We start from the raw sequence: 26,043 nt of genomic DNA on the forward strand, positions 1-26,043 counted from the left end.
TTCTCATCTGGCCATATGGAATTACTTGCAGTCTTTTGGTAGGATGTGCCCTGCCCAGCCTTTGCTGACTGGTTAAAGTAAATTCTAACATTTAATCTTCCACTTCAATTCTGATTTTTTTTTCGATCTTTAAGACTTGACTCAGTCAACTCTTTGAGTCTGTTTATCTCCTTTGCCCTGTTTTCTCTATCTCCATTGTCAAATCAATATAAAAATCCTCTGTGCTCACCTATAATAGTAGTTGTCACACTGTGTTGTCTTAGTTTATTTACTGGACTTCTATCTATCTCAGACAGTGAGTTCCTTTTGGGCAGGGATCATGTTTTTAGTTTCCTTGGCTGATCAAGTAAATACCAAAAAATGGTTTGGCCTAAAACAATGGGAATTTATTGGCTCATCGTTTTGAGGCTAGGGAAAGTCCAAATCAAACCATCATCAAGACAATGTTTTTGCACCTTGTGTCTGATGCTCCTTTTATCTATGGTACGGACAGATGAGTAAAACATATGGATTAAAAATAAATAAATAATAGGGGGGACAAATGTTAAAATAAATTTAGTAGATTGAAGTGCTAGTGATCAATGAGAGGGAATGGTAAGGGGCATAGGAAAAAAAATAGGGGAAATAAAGGCTAAAATATATTGGGTAGATGGAAATACTAGCAGTCAATGAGAAGTAGGGTCAAGGGGTATGGTATGTATGAATTTTTTTCTTTTTATTTTTTTTCTGAATTGATGCAAATGTTCTAAGAAATGATCATGGTGATGAATATACAACTGTGTGATGATATTGTGAGTTATTGATTATATACAAAGAATGGAATGATCATATAGTAAGAATGTTAGTATTTATATGTTGCTATGTTTAAAAAAAAAAGACAATGTTTTTGCACAAAGACTGTGGTATTCTGGGACTATCTGTCTATGATCTTTGGTTCTTAGCTTTTATGTCACATGGCAATGCACGTGGCAGCCTCTCCTGGACTCTCCCTTCTCTTCCAGTTTCCATTGATTTCAGCTTCTGGCTGCTCCTTCTGTTGCTTTCTCTATATATGTCTGAATTACATTATTATTATAAGGGACTCCACTAATAGGATTAAGACCCATCCTGATTGAGTTGGGCCACATAGTAACTGAAGTAACCTCATCAAAAGGTCCCATATCCTTACAGATGAAGAAACCGAGTTACAGAAAGGTAAAGTGACCTGCCTAATGTTCTACAGCTAATTAATGTTAGAATCAGTACAATCTTTCCTCTTCCCTCACTTGTTTCTATACTTTTTCCGTGTCCTTCCTCTATAATAAAGTTACAGAAGAAAGACCCATTCAGGCAATAATTTAATCATTGTTGGTATCCACTTGTACTAAGACAGTTCCATTTTAAAGTTATTAAATTGATGCTTTCTGATAAAAAAAAACTATCTAAAGATAAGTTTAAAATCACAATACAGATAACCAATGGCGATATAGTAAACAATTTAAGCACATAACTGCATATGACTTCCTTAAGAAAGCTATACATATGAAAGTTGACTTGATTATCAATTTCTGATCTTTAAGAGGGTTTGATTTTTTCTCTCTCTCTTTTTTTTTTTTTTTGGTTTGTTTCCTTAGGGAGTTAGGTCCACTTCTTGGTCTATTTATTCTGTCTTCCTCCTAATGCCCCAGGGGGTATCTCTTCGAACAGTTTTAGGCATTGCTTTATTTTTACTACAGGAATGGATGGATAGACCCTCTACATGGTAAAATAGCTGTACCTTAGTCCTACAGTTAGCCTCTTTCTTAATGTGGAAACTAAACTCAAGAACAAGGCAAGGCTGTCCACTATCACCACTATTATTTAACATTGTTCTGTAAGTACTAGCAATGCAATTATACTAGAGAAAACAAGTATAGGCATAAAAATTGGAAAAGAAGGGAGTCTATCTAAATGCCAATGACATGATGATATACCTTGAAAATCCTAGAGTAGGTGGAAGCCAATAGCTGCAAGCAAAATCCAGACTATCGCTTCTTTTTTGTGAATGAAGTTTGTTTAAAAAACTTAGTTGTAGGTGCCCATTTGTCTATGATTTGTCTATGGCTGCTATGCTACTACAACAGCAGAGTTGAGAAGTTATATTAGGGAACATATGACCCTCAAGGCCTAACATATTTACTATATAGCTATTTACACAAAAGATTTGGCAACCCTTGGCCTAGAGTCGATGATAAAATTAATTAAAACATAAAAGAATCATGCAAGATAGCAGGATATAAACACACAAATCAATAGCATCCATACACACAAATAACCATCAGGAGATAAAATGGTTGAGAAAACCCCACTTAAAATAGCAATAAAAAGATTAAGAATAAACATCATAAGCAATGTTCAAGACATATATGAAGAAAACTATAAAAATTCCTAAAAGACACAAAAGCAACTTGAACAAGAAAGACATCCCTTGTTCTTGGTTAGAATATTTCAACCTGATCAATGTCAGTTCTGCCTAAGTTAATTTATAAACTTAATGCAATTAAAAAAAAAAGCCAAATGAGCTTTTTAAAATAGAAGTAGGAAAGTTAATCCTCAGGGAAAATAAGCACACAAGCATAGCAGAAAAGGATACCAGATAATAAAAGATACAATAAAGCCTCTACACTTAAAACAGTATAGTACTGGCACATGAATAGACAGACCAATGGAATAGAACATTAAGTCCAGAAATAGATGCAACTACATATAAAAATCTAGCATATGATAAAGGTAGTATCGCATATCACTAGGGCAAACATAGTTTTTGCTTTTTTAATAAATGGTATTGGGACAACTGGATGACCATTTGAAAAAAAGATAAATTTAGATCCATTCCTCATACCATACACAAGAATAAACTCCAAATGGATCAAAGATCTAAATGTAAAAAATAAAACTAGGAATGGGGGACGAAAGGTTCCAAGATGGCAGCTTAGTGAGGTATGGAATTTAGTTCTCCCTCCAGAGCAGCTAGTAAATAGCCAAGAACAGTACAGAACAACTGCTGGGGCCATGTCAGTGACCGGACACACAGTGAACACCAGTCTGGACAAGAGGGACCAGCTGCAATCTGGCACAGAACTCTCATTAGATAGAAATGTAAGTCTTCTCAGGCTCCAGCTGCTCTAGGCAAGGATGGAATTAAGCTTGTCTGAGAGACAGAAGCTGGTCAGGTGAAAGGAATTAATTCTCTGGAGAGTATGCCTTCCCCAGGAGAGAGGTGGCGCCCAGCTCAGGTGGAATCCCTCCCTCAAGGAATTCAGACCCCAGGGACTGGAAAATTGAAGGAATTAAAGCCAGCCTACAACCTGTCCTCTGTCTCAACCACACCTTGGCAGGAAGGGTCTGCTGAAATTAAAGGCACCTCATCATTTTATGCTGGTGGGAAACTGCAGGCAAACAAGCACCACATGCTGGGCAGAATAGGAAAAGCAGAGTTTAGAAGCTTCACAGGAAAGTCTGTCAACCTGCTGGATATCACCCACAGGGAAGATGCATGCAGGTGACTCATTCCTCCTGAGAGGAGACCAGTCTGGTCTGGAGAAACCTGACTGGGGTCTATAATATCTAAGTAGACCCTCCTAAAAAAAAAAAAAAAAAAAGCTCCATATAGGCAGGGCAAGAAACAGAAAAATTCTGATCCGTTAAATAAAACCTATGCTAGAGGTCTAGAATAAGCTGAACTAAATGTCAAAGAATGGATAGAGAATGAAGCCATCCAGAAAGAAAATCCTAGGTAAAACAGTGAAAGCAATTTCTAGAATAAACTAATTGAGGAAATCAAATGCCTAGATGCCAGCAAAAAATAATGAGTCATACTAGGAAAATTGAAGACATGGCCAAGTCAAGGGAACAAACCAACAATTCAAATGAGATACAGGAATTGAAACAACTAATTCAGGATGTTCAAACAGACATGGAAAATCTCATCGAAAATCAAATCAGCGAATTGAGGGAGGATATAAAGAAGGCAATGGGCAAACACAAAGAAGAAATCAAAAGCCTGAAAAAACAAATCACAGAACTTACGGGAAAGAAAGGCACAGTAGAAGAGATGAAAAAACGATGGAAACTTACATTGAAGAGGCAGAAGAAAAGATTAGTGAACTGGAGGATGGGACATCTGAAATCCAACACACAAAAGAAAATATAGGGAAAACAATGGAAAAATATGAGCAGGGACTCAGGGAATTGAATGACAACATGAAGCACACAAATATATGTGTTGTGGGTGTCTCAGAAAGGGAAGAGGAGGGAAAAGAAGGAGAAAGACTAATGGAGGAAATTATCACTGAAAATTTCCCATTTATTTATTTATTTGTTTATTACATGGCCAGGCACTGGGGAATGAACCCGGGTCACTGGCATGGCAGGTGAGAACTCTGCCTGCTGAGCCACCATGGCCCTCCCATTTCTTATAGACATAAAATTGCAGATCCAAGAAGTGCAGCATACCCCAAACAGAATACATCCCAATAGACATACTTCAAGACACTTACTAATCAGACTGTCACTTGTCAAAGAGAAAGAGAGAATTTTGAAAGCAGCAAAAGAAAAGCAACCCATCACATGCAAAGGAAGCCCAATAAGACTATGTGTAGATTTCTCTTTGGTTTCAGCAGAAACCATGGAGGCAAGAAGACAGTGGTATGATATATTTAAGATTCTAAAAAAGAAAAACTGCCAACCAAGACTTCTATATCCAGCAAAACTGTCCTTCAAAAATAAGGGAGAACTGGCTGCTTGGAAAAGCCATCTTTGCATTGTTCCTTGTCCGGCTCCTGCTCCCCGCAGCCGCCTCCGCTGCCGCGCGCCACCACCACAGACCCCGGCAGGTTTATAGCTAGAGTCCCCGAACTCTCGCTTTCTTCTTAATCCGTTGCTTCTGATCACCGGCATGCCCCATCATGTCAGACGTGGCCGTGGATACCAGCTCCGAAATCACCACAAGGACTTAAAGGAGAAAAAGGAAGTTGTGGAGGAGGCAGAGAACGGAAGAGAGGCACCTGCTAATGGGAACGCTAACGAGGAAAACGGGGAACAGGAGGCTGATAATGAGGTAGATGAAGAAGAGGAAGAAGGTGGGGAGGAAGAGGAGGAGGAGGAAGAAGGAGATGGTGAGGAAGAGGATGGAGATGAAGATGAGGAGGCTGAGGCAGCTACGGGCAAACAGGCAGCTGAAGACAATGAGGATGATGATGTGGACACCAAGAAGCAGAAGACTGATGAGGATGACTAGACGGCAAAAAAGGAAACATTAAACTTAAAAAAAAAAAAAAGGCCACCGTGACCTATTCACCCTCCACTTTCCGTCTCAGAATCTAAACGTGGTCACCTTCGAGTAGAGAGGCCCGCCCACCCACCCACCGCGGGCAGCGCCACCCGCAGATGACACACGCTCTCCACCACCCAACCAAAACCACAACGTGAATTTGCAACAGGGGAGGAGAAAAGAACCAAAACTTCCAAGGCCCTGCTTTTTTTCTTTAAAGTACTTTAAAAAGGAAAATTTGTTTGTATTTTTTTATTTACATTTTATATTTTTGTACATATTGTTAGGGGTCAGCCATTTTTAATGATCTCAGATGACCAAACCAGCCTTCGGAGCGTTCTCTGTCCTACTTCTGACTTTACTTGTGGTGTGACCATGTTCATTATAATCTCAAAGGAATAAAAAAAACCTTGTAAAAAAAGCAAAAACAACAAAAAAATACAATCTTATTCCAAGCATTCCAGTAACTTTTTTTGTGTATGTACTTAGCTGTACTATAAGTAGTTGGTTTGTATGAGATGGTTAAAAAGGCCAAAGATAAAGGTTTCTTTTTTTTTCCTTTTTTTTTTGGTCTATGAAGTTGCTGTTTATTTTTTTTTTGGCCTGTTTGATGTATGTGTGAAACAATGTTGTCCAACAATAAACCGGAATTTTATTTTGCTGAGTTGTTCTAAAAAAAAAAAAAAAAAAAAAGAGGGAGAAATTAAAACATTTTCAGACAAAAAAATCACTGAGAGAATTTGTGACCAAGAGACCACTCTGCAAGAAATACTAAAGGGAACCCTAGAGGCAGATAGGAAAAGACAGGAGAGAGAGATATGGAGAAGAGTGTAGAAATGAATACTATCAGTAAAGGTAAAAAGAGAAAAAAAAATAGATATGACACATAAAATCCAAAAAGCAAAATGGTAGAAGAAAGTACTGTCCTTACAGTAATAACACTAAATGGTAATGGATTAAACTCCCCAATCAAAAGACGTAGACTGGCAGAGTACATTACAAAACAGGACCCACCTTTATGCTGTCTACAGGAGGTGCATTTTAAACCCAAGGATAAACATAGATTGAAAGTGAAAAGCTGGGAAAAGATATTTCATGCAAACAACAATCAGAAAAGAGCAGGAGTAGCTACACTAATATCCAACAAATTAGATTTCAAATGTAAAGCAACTAAAAGAGAAAAAGAAGGACACTATGTATTAATAAAAGGAACAATTCAATAAGAATACATAACAATCATAGATATTTATGCACCGAGCCAGAGTGCTCCAAAATTCATGAGTCAAACACTGAAAAAAGAAATAGACACCTCTACCATAATAGTTGGAGACTTCAATTCCCCACTCTCATCAATGGGTAGAACATCTAGACAGAGGATCAATAAAGAAACAGAGAATTTGAATAACACAATAAACGAACTAGACTTAAGAGACATTTATAGAACATTACACCCACAATAGCAGGATATACCTTTTTCTCAAATGCTCATGGATCATTCTCAAGGATAGACCATATGCTGGGTCACAAAGCAATTCTCAATAAATTTTAAAAGATTGAGATAGTACAAAACACTTTCTCAGATCATAACGGAATAAAGTTGGAAATCAATAATAGGCAGAGGGCCAGAAAATTCACAAATATATGGAGGTTCAACAACACACTCTTAAAAAATCAGTGGGTCAAGGAAGAAATTACAGGAGAAATCCGTAAATATCTCGAGGCAAATGAAAATACAACATATCAAGTTTATGGGATGCAGCAAAGGCAGTTCTAAGAAGGAAATTTATTGCCTTAAATGCTGATATCAAAAACGAAGAAAGAGCAAAAATCGAGGAATTAGCTGTTCACTTGGAAGGACTAGAGAAAGAACAGTAAACTAACCCCAAAGCAAGCAGAAGGAAAGAAATAACAAAGATTAAAGCAGAAATAAATGAAATTGAGAACACGAAAACAATTGAGGAAATCAACAAAACCAGAAGTTGGTTCTTTGAGAAAATCAATAAAATCGATGGACCCTTAGGAAGGTTGACAAAAAGGAAAAGAGAGAGGATGCAAATAAATAAAATCAGGAATGGAAGAGAAGACACAACCACTGACCCTGCAGAAATAAAGGAGATGAGAGGATACTATGAGCGACTTTATGCTAATAAACTAGACAACGTAGATGAAATGGATGACTTCCTAGAAAGAAATAAACAACCAGCATTGACTTGAGAAGAAATAGATGACCTCAACAAACCAATCACAAGTGAAGAAATTACATTAGTGTGCTATAATCAGGTAGTATTGTGAAATCAAGAAGCTCCCAAAAAAGAAAAATATGGAGCCAAATGTCTTCACATATGAATTCTACCAAGCATTCAAAAAAGAATTAGTACCATTCTTGCTCAAACTCTTCAAAAAAATTGAGGAGGAAAGACTACCTAACTCATCCTATGAAGCCAACATTACCCTCAAACCAAAGCCAGACAGATACTACTAGAAAAGAAAATTATAAATTAATGTCTCTAGTGAATATACATGCAAAAATCCTGAGCAAAATTCTTACAAATTGAACCCAGCTAAGTATAGGATTGCTGTATGATCCAGCAATACCATTGCTAGGTATTTATTCAGAGGAGGAGGGCAAGGACACAAGCAGACATTCGCACACCAATGTTTATAGCAGCATTATCTACAATTGCCAAGAGATGGAAACAGCCCAAATGTCCATCAACAGATGAGTGGCTAAACAAGCTGTGGTATATACATACAATGGAATATTACACAGCTGTGAGACAGAATAAAGTCACGGAACATGTAACAACCTGGATGGACTTTGAGATGTTATACTGAGCGAAATCAGCCAGAAACAAAAGGACAAATACCGTATGTTCTCACTGATATGAACTAACATTAATGAGTGAACTTGGAGAATATGAGTTAAGAACACAGGTTATTAGGAGATAGAAATAGGGTAGAGATTGAGTAATTGGAGCTGAGGGGATGCAGATTGTGCAACAGGACTGATTATAAAAATTCAGAAATGGATAGCACAGTACTACCTGATTATAGCACAATAATGTAAGTACACTGAATGAAACTGAATGTGAAAAGTATAGAGGAAGAAGAGCTGGGGGCACATATGAAGCCAGAAGGAAAGATCAATGATAAAGCCTGAGATGGTACAATCTAGGAATGCCTAGAGTGTACAATGATGATGACTAAATGCACAAATTAAAACATGTTTTTGTATGAGTAAGAACATAGGAATGTCAGTAGTACAGGGTGTTGAAAATAGATGGTCATTCATATTTTGAAACTTCAACTTCTGTGTAACACTAAAGCAAGAAATGTTTATTTGGTGCAAAATCTATACTTTGACTAGTACGTTTCCTAATTTAACTTAAATGGACAGTTTAATTGGTTTGTTCAGATTAGTGTGATGCGCTGATAAATCCCAGAGTGATTTGAACAGTTAATAAAGAAGTATTTGCATAGTCCCCTTGGGGGAATGGGGAGAAAGGGGGAAACATTCAGCTTCCCCATTTGGAGAATTTCTGATATTCTCACAAGCAACTGGGACAACCAAATCAATAGGTGAGCTGTCAATCTTGGGGTTTGCTCCTATGAAACTTACACCAGCAAAGGATAGGCTAAGCCTACTTAAAATTAGGCAGAAATCAAAAAACAACCACAAAAAATTAGACCTACTAGTCACCCCCAGGGAACCTATTTTGTTGCTCAGATGTGGCATCTCTCTCAGCCAACATGGCAAGCAAACTCACTGCCCTCCCTCCCTCTACATGAGACATGACTCCCAGGGTGTAAACCCCCTAGGCAATGTAGAACAGAAATCCTAGAATGAGCTGGGACTCAGCATCAAGGGATTGAGGAAACCTCAATTGAAAGGGGGAAGAGAGAAATGAGACAAAATAAATTGTCAGTGGCTGAGAGATTTCAAACAGAGTCGAGAGGTTATCCTGGAGGTTATTCTTGTGCGTTATATAGATATCCCCTTTTTAGTTTATGGTGTATTAGAATGGCTAAAGGGAAGTACCTGAAACTGTAGTGCTTTATATAGATATCCCCTCTTTAGTTTATGGTGTATTAGAATGGCTAAAGGGAAGTACCTGAAACTGTAGAGCTATTTCCAGTAGCCATGTTTCTTGAAGATGATTGTATAATGATATAGCTTTCACAATGCGACTGTGTAATTGTGAAAACCTTGTGCTGATACTCCTTTTATCTATGGTATGGGCAAATGAGCAAAAAATATAGAAAAGAAATAAACAAAGAATAGGGGGAACAAAGATTAAAATCAATTGAGTAGAATGAAATACTAGTGGTCAATGAGAGGAAGGGGTAAGGAGTATGGCATATATGAACTTTTTCTTTTTTCTTTCTTTTGATAGAGAGATGCAAATGTTCAAAAAAAAATGATCATTGTGATGAATACAGTACTATGTGATGATATTGTGAGCCATTGATTGCCCTTAAGGGCAATTAGCTTTGGTTTCTTCAACTACAAAGAAGAAGATAATAACACCTACCTCATGGGGGTATTGTGAGAATAAAATGAGATACATCACTAAAAATGCAAGCTCTAGTAATTATTCATTTTTCTTTTTCACCCCTCGGACACGACAAATTTACCTTCTAAACTTTAAGACTCATCATTCTCTAGGACATAGACTGCAGTTACTCTTAGGTTCTTCTGACTTATGGCTGCTTCACATAAAATAGCTCATCCAACCTGATTCTCTAGGACCCCATGAAAGGATCAGCTATTGAGATAGCATCCCACCCAGGGACTTCAGGCAACTCCTCATCTCTGCTTGTCTCCTTCCCTTCTCATTCCATAAACTATTCCTAATATGACTAGAAGTTGTTTGCTGTATTTATGGAACAATTTTATGTAAACTCTTCTTAATTCTAAAGTCACATGAATATTTATCAAAACGAAGGACTCCCCATTGACAAAGCACTATTATCTAGTATCACACAACTAGAAATTGGGGAAGCCAGGACTGGAATCTAGATTTCCATGATCTCAGAGTTTGAGCTCTTAACTACAATACATGTTGTTCAGGCAAGGCACCAAGAAGAGAAAGAAAGGATAGGCAGGAAAAACATGAGAGTCTAGCACTTGCCTCAAGTACCAAGTTTTACTTTTAATGGCTGCTGGGATTGGTTTCCAGATTTAAATACCTAACCTTGGAGTAAAGAAGGAAATGGCAATGGAAACAGAGACGCAAAATTGTTCTCTCTCACCCTCTCTTTCTCCACACACATAGAGAGACACATACACCGTAGATTCACAAAGAATACAGAAAAGGAGAAATGGAGCCACCACATGCAGTCACACCCACTTGCAGAATCACTTTCTTTCTCCTCTAGACATATTTAAGGCCAGCTTTCTATCTGGTTCTGTCTTGTCCAGGCCTGCGCTCAGCAGGGGCAAATCTGGTAGGGTGGAGATTGGTAGCTCTCCCCCCAAATAGGGAATGGTGTCTGGAAGTGTTTTGCTGCTCTCCACCTGCCAGCCAATGTCCCTGAGATAAATTTGTTCCCCCTGAGAAATCTTCCCTGACTTTTCAGTTATATACTCTAATAGCACCCCATAGTTCTCCATGCATGTTTTACTGTAATCATTAATTAACCCACTTGAATTAATTTATCTGACCAGTGCCTTCCTCATTCCTACCTAAGCTCCACAAACATAAGGATTTTTTCTCTTTGACATTGTATCTCCAATTTTCTGGACAGTAATCCTCAATATGTGTCAGTTAACAGGGCGCCATTGGTGCATTCGGCTGCTCCCTGTCTAGTTGGCATTGCTGTGTGATATTAGTCTGATTGACTTTCTGTCCTTTTCCAAGTTGGAATTAGCATCTGAGCCTGAACAGCAGCTGACAAGCCAAAGTTCTCACCACCCTTCACCTAGTTTTTTGCTAGGTTTTTTCTGTAGGACTGGATCCTACTTTCCTCTAAAGATGGTGAGAGCATACAGGTCAGGACTAAGGAATCTGAAATTGGATCCTAATACTAAAGAAAACCCAGCTCAGAAACTAGTTTGCCATTCTGCCTCTGCACCCTGGTTTGTAATTCTTTCTCTGCCGCACCTTCACCTGATAACCTTTTAGACTGTGTGTTCCAATTTCCTCAAACCTGGGACAAACGTGAGTCACGTAGATAATGAGACAGAGGACTGTACCATGCTAGATATTGTCCATGTGACACAATAGCAGTACTTTTTGTATTAATTAGCTTTTATAATTCTCCCTGCTAAAAAATATGTAGCCTTCTATAAAGAGCACTGGTGGCAGCTAATGTCTTAAGTTTCAGGTGAGAATATAACTGAATTGATAACACCCAAGGCATTATATGCTACCCGTTGGGACTTTGTGTTTTTCCCCTGCATGGGAAAAATCAGCTTTCCATATGGAAAAAAGGATAGTAGAAGATGTTAATGGGGAAAAAGAGATTGACAAATTGTGCCCTGGCTCTTAAAGGCTTCCACCTGGAATTAACACCTGCTATTTTTCCTCATATCCCATTGGTTAAAGCCATGGTTGACTTCAAGGCAGTGGGAAAGTACAATTTTACCAGTGCTTCAAAGGACAGATGGAAATACTTGTGAACAGCGCCAATCGCCACCACATACTAATTCTACCCATTTACTCAACCCTTATTTATCTCCAGAAATCCCCACATAATCATCTAAGTACATTACAATGAAGGAATAGATTTCTGTCAAGATACAAAGTTACCCAATCATTACAATTTATAATAATGATTCTAAAATAGAGATGTGGGTTGTGGTGAAGTGGTAAAACTATAGGTGCTTTAGTTTCCTCTAATTATTGGCTTTTCTGAATTATACATTTTCTAAAGTGACCTCGTATTTTTTTTTTATCATGGAAAACAACAACAACAACAAAAAACATATTATCTAACATAGGTGGATGAGGACCGAAGCAGCATAGAGAAAATGTTTATGGTATAGTAAGTGAAAATATCAGTATGTAAAATTGCATTTATTCCATTTTGATATGGTCAGGGTCATATGTTGATGAACTTTAAAATTCAACGTTTTTGTTTTTAAATGTAAAGTAAGTATGTTGTGGGCAGTAATGACGTGGTGTTCCTGACCAGGAGCAGGGCGGGCAGTGTGCTGAAACTACCAGTTTCAAGTTCTGTCTTTATTTCCAGCAACTCACCCAATGCTACCACTGAGGAGGGAACATGCTGTGCCAGGGTACAAGAGAAAGAACAGGACCTGGAACAAGTTCACCTTGTTTCTAATTCTAACTTTAACCATGGACATGATTTTCATTTACTCATCTGTGAAGTGAAGTTGTTGGATAAGATGGTCTCTTCATTCCCTCTGAGCTCTAAAATCCTTTAGATCATGTGAGGTCTAAGGGTCCTAATTCTCTGTGCTATGGAATGTGCAATATCTTACAATGTTCCTTCATTCTACCCTCAGGGACCAGCGTGATGACTCTAGCACATTATAGGCATTTTAATCAATGCTTGTTAATCTGAACTCACTTCACTGAATCGTCATAGTAATTCACCAGGCTAAATAGTGATATTCAAGATGTTTATTTAAGATGATCTTGGTAGAGGATGAGTTTACGGAAGTCTATCTGCTCCAAGGTCAAGGAATTCTTTCCACTACATATTCAAATTAATTTCAGTGCAGGATAATCTATTATAAAATTCTTAGGAACAGGATCAACTTTAATCTAAAATAAAAACTAGTAATTTTTTTTACAGGATTCTGTGTTATGAAACAGCAAAAAAAAATGGTTTGGTAGGAAGAAACAGGGATAGCCACAGCGTTGTTTATTTAAAATTAACTGGCCCCTCCTTTTGAGAGATAGGCAGATTAGTGGGGAAACAGGCCAACATGTATGCCAATGAGGGAAGGTTTAAAACATAATGCAAAACCACACATGCTTACAAAGTAAATAACTGTTATCCCTGAACTCTTCACCCTTTACTGATGTCAGTGATTAGAAACCTTGATTGGTCTCCTATTAAACTGCTTTAACTGAAGGAGAAGATGATATTGACTTTGTACATAGAACCAGATTAAGTATTTCTGATGTTTCCGTTCCCATCAGCCTGCTCTTCTTCGCAGCTCCCTCCTTTCCTTTCCGATAGGCAAGGCTGCTCCCTTTAGGTCTCCCTTTGGTTCCTAGTCCCATCTTTGTCCCCACATATGGCTTTGGTTCCCACTTTGTTCCAAACCCCACAATTTAAAACTCACTTCACCCCATTCAGACCCCAAGCAAAGAATTTAGCTGCCTGAGAAAGCTCTGTCCCAGTATCACACACTAAGGGCTTGATTTCTTTTCATCAGATAAATGCCTAATATGATGTGCCAGTTTGAAAGGATGTATGTACCCTAGAAAAGCCATGTTTTAATCTTAATCCCATTTTGTAAAGGCAGCCATTTCTTCTCATCCCTATTCAGTACTGTATGTATGGAACTTTAATTAGGTTATCTCCCAGGAGATGTGACGACTCAAGAGCGGTTGTTAAACTCTTGATTACTTTACTGGATTCCTATAAAAGAGAACAACAAGAGAGAAAGCCAGGAGATTCTGAGAGAGCAGAATGATGTAGCCATGAGAAGCAGAGAGTCCACCAGCCAGCGACCTTTGGAGTAGAAGAAGGAAAATGCCTCCCGAGGAGCTTCTTGAAACAGGAAGCCAGGAGAGAAAGCTAGCAGATGACACCATGTTCGTCACGTGTCTGTCCAGATGCGAGAGAAACCCTGACCATGTTCTCCATATGCCGTCTCACTTGAAAGAGAAACCCTGAACTTCATCAGCCTTCTTGAACCAAGGTATCTTTCTCTGGATGCCTTAGATTGGACATTTCTATAGACTTGTTTTAATTGGGACATTTTTCGGCCTTAGAACTGTAAACTAACAACTTTTTAAATTCCCCTTTATAAAAACAATTCTGTTTCTCGTATATTGCATTCTGGCAGCTAGAAGACTAGAACACATGGTATCACAGTACTGGATTCTTTTCAATAGTGGTCATAAACTTCTCTAATATATAAGTTCAAATGGCTGATCATTCTATCCCTGTAGAAGTGTTAATGGGAAATCGTCTATAATAGAGTCTTTCACCATGACAAGGTACCCTTACTTGCTTGGTTTTTTTCTTTTCACTGAATATTTTTATTGTGTATTTAATCCCTATTCTGCATCAGTTATTGTATGTAACCATCGCAAATCCTATGAAATTTGTATTATGCCCGGTGTTTGCTATTGTCTTTTGGTGATAGGTATTTATTCATTTCCACCCCGTTATAAGCTTTCCCCTGTTAATGAGGCTAGAAGCTTGGGATGAAATGGGATGTTTCTGGATGTGACTTAAATTCTGCCAGTGAGATATACACGAGATACTTGGAAGAAAGAGGGGAGGCAGAGGCATTCTTCCAAAAGCAGCAGAGGCAGACAGGGCAGCTATGGCTGATATGAGCTTTTGTGGCTCTGGCCAGACTGAGTGTTCTATCATTAGTCATCATCCTTTAGGCTGCAGAGGAGCTCTGATGTTGACAAGGGTTTCCTGCAGTTTTCTAATATTTCAGTAGCAGCAGCAGCAGTGTAACCTGACAGCAAGTGACTGGCTCCCTGACTTTTACTCCTCCGGGGCTTCCAGTGACTTTGGAAGTACCTAATTCCTTGTATTAAATCTGTTTCTGCTTGAAATGCCCAAGGTAGTTTCTATATTCTTGAATAGAACATTGATTATTAAAATGAAGACACTAAGACTCAGGTAAGTTAGGTCACTTGTGCGAGGTCACATTATTTAGGAAAGTCAAGTTCATTCATTCCAAAGCCCACATTTCTCCACAACTCTGTATGTGTGCCAGTCATATGTTTTTCAGATATGGTTGAATTTGTCAAGTAAAATTATTTCACTGAAGCTAGTAACAGACATGACATTCATTGAAGAATGAATCTAGTTGCCATGTAGCAAATTTTATCTATGGATTTATAGGACTCCCTTAGTTGCGAATGAGAGAGACCAACTTTAACATAACCAAAAAGAAGTGTATTGATTTGCACAACTCAAAAGGGTATAGATAGCTAGATATAAAGACGATTGATTTTAGGGGCTTCTGTAATTATCACTTCTTCTCTTGCCTTCAGTTTTCTCTGATGTCATCTTTATTATTCCAGACCAATGTCTCCAAGTTGTGGGGGACATGGCTATGGGTAACTCAAAACCTACACATTTAAAGTTCAATAACTAGAAAGGAAGGCTAATTTTTCCCAATACCTCCAGATAGAGAAAATTAGGGAAGCACTCTACTTTGCCCATTTTGTGTCCTATGTCTATACTTCACCCAACTTCTGTGGCCAAGAACATGAAGTTAACCAAGCATTTGGATCATGTGGTCATAGAAGATAGGGGAATAGTTCCCCCAAAATACGTGGAAAGCCACCAAAGAACTATCTTAGCCTGGGTGCCCCTAGAAGTGGAGTCTTACATGAAGGTCTTTTATTTGAGAAGTGATCCTAAGGACCAAGAGTGAGGGTCTGGGGGAGTAAACCAGGAAAGAAAGGAAAAAAATATCCAGGGTGCATTATTGATTTGGTGGTCAGTATGGGTAGTTGGTGCTCAGTCCTGTCAAGACCTTCTGAGGAACCTTATAAATTCATCTTAAAGGCAGCCTAGCTGGAAAAGAAGACCAGGAGGATCCAAAGCAGTGTATAAGAGGTGCCTGATACAGACGTGTGTGCACCTTATTCCCGTCAGGTTCCTGACCACAGTAAGCTCAGAGAGTTGAGCTCTAAGGAAGGTTAGGGGAAGGGACTCCACTTGGTTAGACCACACACACCCTCGCCTCCTACTTCTAGAACTTTCTTTTTACTTCAATGTGAATACTCTGTCTACAGTTTAAAATCATTTCTTAATGATATTATAATGAATGAGAGACCAACAATATCATAAAAATGGCACATTGTACATATCCATTTGTTTTACAGCATTTATTGTATCATTCCATGAAAAGGAAGGAAAGTCATCCGTTTTTTGCTTTTTTTTTTTCGCATGGGCAGGCACTGGGAATCGAACCCGGGTCTCTGGCATGGCAGGCGAGCACTCTGCCACTGAGCCATCATTACCTGTCAACCTTTTGAATAGTGTTGCCACCTTCAGGATTAGACCCTTTTTCAATGTAAGTGATTAAATTATGTGGAAGTTAGGCAAGTAGCCTGGGAAAAGTCATATATAACATGTAACAATGATGAAATTAATCCTTTTTTATTAGTTTTTGTTAATTTTTTTAATTTTAAGATGTAAGTAAATCAGCTCACATTTAAAAAATCATTTTTAAGAGCTTGTGTTAAGAATCTTGGGGCTGATTCAACCCAAGATAATCACAGTCAATGACATTAATGACATATAAGAGATTCATGTTAGAGATCTCAATCAGAAAGCTGCAATACTGAGAATCATCTGGAGAATGATGATTTTCCACTCAGATAAGCATGTGCCCTTTGTACTTGCATTGATTATCCTTTCCAGTGCCCAGAGACTGTCATATCAACTTGACACCTCCTGGGACAAAGTTCATGAACACACTCAGTGTACTGGCACACACATACACACACAGGCACGCACATACACACACAGGCACACATATACACACACTGGCACACACATATACACACAGGCACACACATACAGCTGCAAAATATATGGAGCAAAACGCTGATAGAACTGAAAGGAGAAATATATAAATCTACAATTTTAGTTGGAGATGCCAACATTTCTCTCTCAACAATTCATGAACAACTAAATAGAAAATCAGCGGGGAAATAGAAGAAAATAACATCATCAACATGATCTAATCAATGTTTCTGGAATATTTCATTTAATAACAGCAGAATACATATACTTTTCAAGTGCCCATTTATCAAGATGCACCATGTCCTGGAACATAAAACAAACCTCAAAAACTTAAAAGGTTTGAAATCATACCTAATTCTCTGACCACTATAAAATTAAACTGCAATTCAATAATGAACAGATAAGAGGAAAATCGCCAAGCACTTTGTAATGAACAATACACTTTTTTTTTTACATGGGCAGGCACCGGCATGGCTGGCAAGAACTCTGCCCCTGATCCACCATTACACACAAGCCCCAAAACAGTACACTTCTTTATAATTCATAGTTCAAAGAGGAAGTCTCGAGGAAAGAATACATTGCATGAATGAAAATGAAGCATAGCTAAGTGGTGCTGAGAGGGAAATGGATAGCATTATTTTCTAAATGCATACTGTAGAAAATTCTCATACAAAAATTATTTCAAAATGGATCAGAGTTTTTAACTTAAATGTAGAATGTAAAGCCATATAACTATAACATTTAGGAAAAAATATATAAGAGAAAATCTTTGGATTCCAGGGCTAAGCAAAGAGTTCTGAAACTTGACAACAAAATCATAATCTGTGAAAGGAAAAATTGATAAATTGGACTTCATCAAAATTAAGAACCTTTGCTCTGTGAAAGATCCTTTTAAGAGGATGAAAAGACAAGCTGTATACTGGGAGGAAATATTTGCAAACGATATTCTAATAGTTAGAATACACAAAGGTCTCTCAAAACTCAACAGTGGTCCTTCACGAGGTCCATAGCCTCCATTGAGCCGTCACCATGTCTGAGCAGAAAATGAATGAGCCTCCTACATATACTGATCCTGGGAAATCTGCCAGGATGTCTTCACCAAGGGTGATAAATTTGGCTTAATAAAATTCAATTACAAAACAAAGTCTGAGAATGGATTGGAATTTACAAGCTCAGGCTCAGCCAACACTGAGACCACCAAACTGATGGACAATCTGGAAACCAAGTACAGGTGGACTGAATATGGACTGACATTTACAGAGAAATGGAACACTGACAACACACCAGGCACCGAGATTACGGTGGAAGATCAGCTTGCATGTAGACTGAAGCTCACCTTTGATTCATCCTTCTCACCTAACACTGGGGAGATAAAAGCTAAAATCAAGACAAGGTACAAGCCACAGCACATCAACCTGGGCTGCGAAGTGGATTTTGGCATTGCTGGGCCTTCAGTTTGTGTAGACCTATGTGTCCCACTGATTAACACTAGGAATATGAATTAGTTCTTGCAAGAATTATTTCAAAGATATGATTCCTGTACAAAAAGCATTTAAGTCTGGGGTACAGGGGGAAAACTGCTACTGCATGCAATGGGGTATGTTCAAAAGGAAAACATCAGCACTACCACAGCAACAGCAGAGGTAAATAATGGAGGGAGGGACAAGAGTTAAAAGGAGGTTTAAGTTTCCTATTTTGTAAGGGTGTTTTTATTGGTTTTCTTTCTCTTAGGAACAATGAAATTATCTAAAATTGAGAATGTTGATGGACTGTGGACTTTGGGCGCTATACATGATGCCCAATGAATGCAGGTGGCTGAAGGATGCACTGATGGAGAAGTAGATTGGTGAACGATGGTGTATACTTATGAACAAAGGCTGTGCTGCTACAAAAAGGAACAAAGTCGTGAGGCAGGCAATGATGTGAATGAACATGTTGGACATTTGGTGAGACAAAATATAAGCCAGAAACAAAAGAACAACAATGGTATGGTCACCTTTAGAAAATGCTTATAAGAAAACAGGACTCTAAATTGTAAGCTTTTAGAGCAGACACATTAAGTCCAGAGTGGTAATTAGTTCTGGATTTCGAGAGGCTGTTATATAAAAAACCTGATATTTAGAGGTAAGAATGAAGCCAAACAGTTGGGGTTAAAGTAATTCAGAACACAGGGGTAAGGAAGACGGTGTTTATATTTTAGAACCACATATACTCTTTGAGACCAATGAAGGAAAGATTTATTTGGTCTGGAACTGAAATTTTCTGTAGTGCATAATCTTACTCAACTGATCTGTATAGCTCATTTGAACAACTGAAACATGGAGCCCAGAAAAAGAAAGAGGTCCTTTAATCCTGTATAGATTATTGTAATGCCTGGATACATCTTAGAGTATATTAAGCAGATAATCAAAAAGTATTCTATGTGGGTCTTGATTAGTTTATCTGAATCCTATAAAAGAGGAGACATTTTGGAGAGAGCTTTCCTTTTGAGGATGAGGAGAGAGCCGCAGAGCCACGACAGAAGGATGCGAGAACCACAGAGTCCATCAGCCCGTGACCTTTGGAGATGAAGAAGGAGAACGCTACCGGGGAGCTTCATGAAGCAAGAGGCCTGGAGAAGAAACTAGCAGACATCACCATGTTCGCCACATGCTCTTCCACTAGAAGAGAGACCCTGAACCTCATTGGCCTTCTAGAACCAAAGTATCTTTCCCTGGATGCCTTAGAGCAGACATTTTTATTGACTTGCTTTAATTGGGACACTTTCTCAGGCTTAGAACTGTAAACTAGCAGTAAATTCCTCTTTTTAAAAGCCATTGTGTTTCTGGTATATCGCATTCCAGCAGCTAGCAAACTAGAACAGGTGGGGTCACATTTCATTATTTTTTCCATGTGAGTATCCTGTTATTGTAGAACCTCATTTGTGGAATTTTCGTTTGTTTTTTGTTTGTTTGCTTTGCTTGTTTGTTTGTTTTTTGGGAAGTGCATGGACCGGAGATCAACCCAGGTCTCCTGCATGGCAGGCAAGAATTCTACCACTGAACTACCCTTGCACCCCTGTCAATATTTTTTGATTATCTGCTTAATATAGTCTGGGATGTTTCCAAGCATTACATGAAACTATACAGGATTAAAGGCTTTCATTCTTATTCTGGGCTCCCTGTGTTTGGATTGTTTAAATGATTTATCCAGACAGGTTGGGTTAGATTATATGCTATGGAAAATTTAGGTTCTGCACAAAATAAAACTTTCTTCCTTTGGACTCAAAGAGTCGTGAAGTTCTAAAATACAAGCTATGTCCTCCTTACCTCTGTATTCTGAATTATCTTAATCCTGACCTGGTCGCCTTCATTCTTATCTCTAAATACCAGGTTATACATACATAAACAATCCCTCAAAATCCAGAAATAACAATTACCACTCTGGACTAAATGTGACTGCCAAAAGAGCTTACAATCTAGGCCCCAGTTTTCTTATAAGTATTTTCTAAATGACATCATACAATATTTGCTCTTTTCTTTCTGTCTTATTTTGCTTCACCAAATGTCCCACAAATTCAGTCACATCACTGCATGCTTCACAACTTCATCCCCCCCCCCCCCCCCGTTTTTTTTTTGGCGTGGGCAGGCACCAGGAATCAAACCCAGGTCTCCGGCATGGCAGGCAAGAACTCTGCCTACTGAGCCACTGTGGACCGACCCGAATTCATCCCTTTTCGTAGCAGCACAATGTTCAATCATATATATACACCATCGTTCTCCAATCTACTTCTCAGTCAGTGCATCTTTCAGCCTCCTCCATCTACAGGACTCATGTATAACATCCAAAGTCAACAGTCCATCAACACTCTCAATTTTAGATAATTCCATTGTTTCTAAGAGAAAGATAGCTAATAAACACACCCTCACCAAATAGAAAATCCAAACCTCCCCCTAGCTCTTGTCCCTCCCCCCATTATATACCCCTGGTATTGCTGTGGTACTGTTGATGAATTCCTGTTAAACATAGCCCATAGTATGCAATAGCATTTTTCCACTATACCCCAAAATTATACCCTCCTTGTATAAGAGTCCTACCTTTGCAGTAATTCATGCAAGCACTTATTTGTATTTGTAGTATTAATCAGTAGGACACATGGGTCTGTACAACCCCTTTCAATCATGTTCATCTTCAATATGGTAACATTACTTATGGACCCACTAGTGAACCACCTTCACTTCTATCTATTCCCTTACAATTAAGTTCAACCTCATTAGCTAACTATTCACCCATCTCAAACTTCTGTGTATTTCTAGGTTCCCTATATCCTGTATTATAAGCCTCTGATTTTACCTTTACCATGGTCATAAAAGCGGAATCATACCGTATCTATGGTTTTGTGTCTGGCTTATTTCACTCAGCATAATTTCCTCAAGGCTCATCCATCTTGTCATGTGATTCAGGACATCATTTCATCTTACTGCTGCATAATATTCCATTGTATGTATATACAAATTTTTGTTAATCCACCCATCTGTTGATGGGCACTTGGATTGTTTCCATCTTTTGGCGATTGTGAATAATATTGCTATGAACATCAGTGTGCAAATATCTGTGTCACTCCTTTCAGTTCTTCTGGGTATATACTGAGTAGTGGTATTGCTGGGTCATAGGGCAACTCAAGATTTAGTTTTCTGAAGAACCACCAGAATGTCTTCTATAGCAGTTGTATCATTATACATTTCCACCAGCAGTGCATAAGTGTCCCTATTTCTCCACATCCTCCCCAATATTTCTAGTTTCCTGTTTGTTTAATAACAGCCATTCTCATAGGTGTGAGGTGGTATCTCATTATAGTCTTCATCTGCATTTCCCTTATAACTAATAGGAATGAACATCTCTTCATGTCCTTTCAAGCCATCTGTGTTTGCTCTTCAGAAAAATGTCTATTCATATTTTTAGCCCATTTTATAATTGGGTTGTTCTTTTGTTGTTGATGTTATATGATTTCTTTATGTATACAGGATAACAAGCCTTTATCCAATGTGTGACTTCCAAATATTTTCTCCCATTGAGTTGGCTGCTTCTTCACCTTTTTGCCAAAATCTTTTGAGGCACAAAAGCATTTGATTTTGAGGAGTTCCCATTTATCCATTTTTTCTTTTCTTGATTGTGCTTTGGGTGTAAAGTTTAGGAATCTATACCCTATTACTAGGTCTTACAGATGTTTCCCTACATTTTCTTCTAGGAGTTTTATGTTACTAGTTCTTAGATTTAGGTGTCTGATCTACTTTGAGTTCATGTTTGTATGGGGTGTATGGTAAGGGTCCTCTTTCATTCTTTTGGCTATTGATATCCAGTTCTCCCACGCCTGTTTATTGAAAAGACAATTTTGTCCCAGTTCAGTGGACTTGGGGGCCTTGTCAAAGATCAATTTACCACCGATTTGGTGGTCTATTTCTGTACTCTCAATTTGATTCCATTGGTCAAAACTTTATGCCAGTACCATGCTGTTTTGACCACTATAGCTTTATAATAAGCTTTAAATTCAGGGAGTGTTAATCTTGCCACTTCATTGTTTTTTAGGATGCTTTTATTTATTTGGGATCTCTTTCCCTTCCAGATGAATTTGATAACTAGCTTTTCCAACTCTTCAAAGTAGGGTGATGGAATTTTCATTGGTAGTGCATTGAATCTGTAGATCAACTTGGGTAAATTGACATCTTAACTATATTTAACCCTCCTATCCATGAGCAGGGAATATCTTTCCACTTATTTAGATCTTCTTTGATTTCCTTTAGCAAGGTTATGTAGTTCTCTGTGTGCAAGTCTTTACATCTCTGGTGAAGTTCAGTCCTAGGTAATTGATTCTTTTAGTTGCTGTTTTGAATAGAATTTTTTTCCTTGACTCCTCAGTTAGGTCATTGCTTGTGTATAGAAATGTTACTGAGTTTTGCACATTCATTTTATATTCCATGACCTTGCTGAATTTGTTTATTAGCTCAAGTAACTTTGTTGCAGATTTCTCAGGAGTTTTCAAGTATAGTAACATGTCATCTGCAAATAATGAAAGTTTTACTTCTTCCTTTCCAATGTGGATGGCTATTATTTCTTTTCTTCCCTGTCTGATTGTTCTTGCTAGAAACTCTAGTACAATGTTGAATAAAAGTGGTGACAGAGGGCATCCTTGTCTCATTCCTACACCAAGGGGAAAGCTTTCAGCTCTCACCATTAAGTATGATGCTGGCTATGGGTTTTTCATATATGCCCTTTATTGTATTGAGGAAGTTAACTTTGGTTCCTACCTTTTGAAGTGTTTTTACCAGAAAAGGGTGTTGAATTTTGTCAAATGCTTTTTCAGCATCAATTTAGATAATCATATGATTTTTCCCTTTTGATTTGCTAATGTGTTGCATTACATTAACTGATTTTCTTATGTTGAACCATCCTTGCATTCTTGGTATAAACCCCACTTGGTTGTGGTGTATAATTCTTTTAATATACTATTGGATGAGATTTGCTAATATTTTGTTGAGAATTTCTGCATCTATGTTCATTAGGGAGATTGGCCTGTACTTTTCTTTACCCAGTTTTGTTATTAAAGTGATGTTAGCATCATAAAATGAGTTAGGTAATGTTCCTTTTTCTTTAATTTTTTGGAAAAGTTTGAGCAGGATAGTTCTTTTGGGAGTGTTTGATAAAATTCCCCTTTGGAGCCATCTGGCCCTAGGCTTTTCTTTGTAGGAGCATTTCTGATGACTGATTGAATCACTTTACTTGTAATTGGTTTGTTGAGATCTTCTATTTCATCTTGACTCAGTGCTTCTTGTTTGTGTGTTTCCAGGAATTTTTCCATTTCATCTAAATTATCTAGTTTGTTGGTGTATAGTTGTTTGTAGCATCCTGTTATGATTTTTTTTTTTAATTTCTTCAGGGTCTGAGGTAATGAACTCCCTCTCATTTCTGATATTATTTGCATCCTCTCTCTTTTTTTCCTTGTCAGCCATGTTAGTGGCCCATTGATTTTAATGATTTTCTCAAATAACCGACTTTTGGTTTTGATTCTTTCTATTGTTCATTTAACTCTACTTTAATCTTTGTATTTGTCTTCTTTTATTTGCTTTGGGGTTAGTTTGCTGTTATTACTCAAGTTCCTTCAGGTAAGCAGTTATGTTCTAGGTTTTTGCTCTTTTTTCTTTTTTAATATAGGCATTTAGGGCAATAAATTTCCCTCTCAGCACAGCCTTTGCCACATCCTATAAGTTCTGATACATTGTATTCTCATTTGTCTCCAGTAGCTACTGATTTCTCTAGTAGTTTCTTCTTTGGCCCACTGGTTGTTTGAGTGTGTTATTTAATCTCCATATATTTGTGAAAGTTCTCATTCTTTAGTAGTTATTGGTTTCCAGTTTCATTCCATTGTGATCAGAGAAAATACTTTGTATAATTTCAATGTTTTTAAATTTATAAAGACTGGTTATGTGCCCCAGCATATGATCTATCCTGAAGAATGTCTCATTAGCACTAAAGATGAATGTATATCTTGGTGTTTTGGGGCGTAACAAGGTATATTTGTCTATTAGATCTAATTTATTTATCAAATTGCTTAAGTTCTCTATTTCCTTGTTGATCCTCTATCTGGCTGTTTTATCTACAAAGGAGAGTGGCATTTTGAAGTCTCCTACTATTAATGTTGAATTGTCTATCTCTCCCTTCAGTTTTCCCAATGTCTGGCTCATGTACTTCGGAGTTCCTTGGCTGGAAACATAGACATTTACAATTGTTATTTCATAATAATATAATGTTATTTGTCCCCTTTACTAATATATAGTGTCCTTCTTTGTGGCTTATGATATCTTCACATTTAAGGCCTATTTTATCTGATGTTAGTAGAGCTACTCCTGCTTTGTTTTGGTTACAGCTTGCATGGAATATCTTTTTCCATCCTTTCACTTTCAATCTGTTTGTATCTGTGTGTTGACAGTGAGTCTCTTGTAAGTAACATATAACTGGATTATATGTCTCAATCCATTCTGCCAATCTGTATCTTTTAATTGGTATGTTTAATCCCTTAACATTCAAAGTTATTACTGTGAAGGCATTTCATGAATCCATCATCTGATTTTTGGATTTTATTTGTCAGATCTGTGTATTCTTTTCCCTCTTCCTCTTTTTATCCTTTAAGTCACCACTGCTGGTACTCTTCAATTCTGTGCCCTCTTCCTGTCTTTTTTTTCCCCCACTGGAAGAAGTCCCTTTATATTTCCTGTAGAACTGGTCTCTTGTTGATACATTTTCTCAGTCTTTGTTTGTCTCTGAAAATTTTAATTTCTCCCTCAGTTTTGAAGGACAATTTGTCTGGGTACAGAATTCTTGACTGGAAGTCTTTCTCTTTCAGGATCTTAAATATATCATACCACTGCCTTCTCACCTCCATACTGCCAGTTGAGTAATCTGAATGCAGTCTTATGTGATTTCCCTTGTACATAGTAGATTGTTATTCTTTTGCTTCTTTCAGGATTTTCTGCTTCTCTTCAACATTTGACAGACTGATTACTATGTGTCTTGGGGTAAGCCTATTTTGATTTATTCTATTTGGAGTTTGTTAGGTTTCTTTGATTTGCATATTTATGTCTTTTATAAATGTTGGGAAGTTTGCCCCCCATTATCTCCTCAACTAATCTTCCTAGCCCTTTCTTCTTCTCTTCTTCTTCTGGGTCACCAATAATTCCTATGTTTGTATGGTTTGTTTTGTCTATAATTTCCCTGAGATCCAATTCAAATTTTTTCTTTTCTTTTCTTTTTGTTATTTACTCTTTCATGTATTCAGAAGCAGTCACCCTGTCCTCTAGTTTGCTTAGTCTTTCTTCTGCCTCTTCTAGTCTGCTGTTGTGTGTCTGCAGTATATTTCTGATTTGGTCTACAGCATCTTTAATCTCTGTGACATCTACTATTTTTCTATTTATTCTTTCAAATTCTTCTTTATGCTCTTATAATGTCTTCTTGATCTCCTTTATGTCATTAGCCATCCCACTGATTTTATTTAGTAGATTTATATGAACATCTTTGATTAATTGTTCCAAAGTCTATGTCTCCTCTGGTGTTTTAATTTGGTCATTAGACTG

At 37.7% G+C, this 26,043-nt stretch overlaps 1 pseudogene; it reads left to right on the top strand.

Annotated features, from left to right (window-relative positions):
* The first annotated feature begins 4,925 nt into the window (after positions 1 to 4,925).
* LOC143649444 (prothymosin alpha pseudogene) lies at positions 4,926 to 5,257 on the top strand (annotated as a pseudogene).
* The last annotated feature ends 20,786 nt before the right edge of the window (positions 5,258 to 26,043 follow it).

Source organism: Tamandua tetradactyla, chromosome 11, assembly GCF_023851605.1.
Source record: "Tamandua tetradactyla isolate mTamTet1 chromosome 11, mTamTet1.pri, whole genome shotgun sequence".
In the NCBI taxonomy this organism is placed as follows: domain Eukaryota; kingdom Metazoa; phylum Chordata; class Mammalia; order Pilosa; family Myrmecophagidae; genus Tamandua; species Tamandua tetradactyla.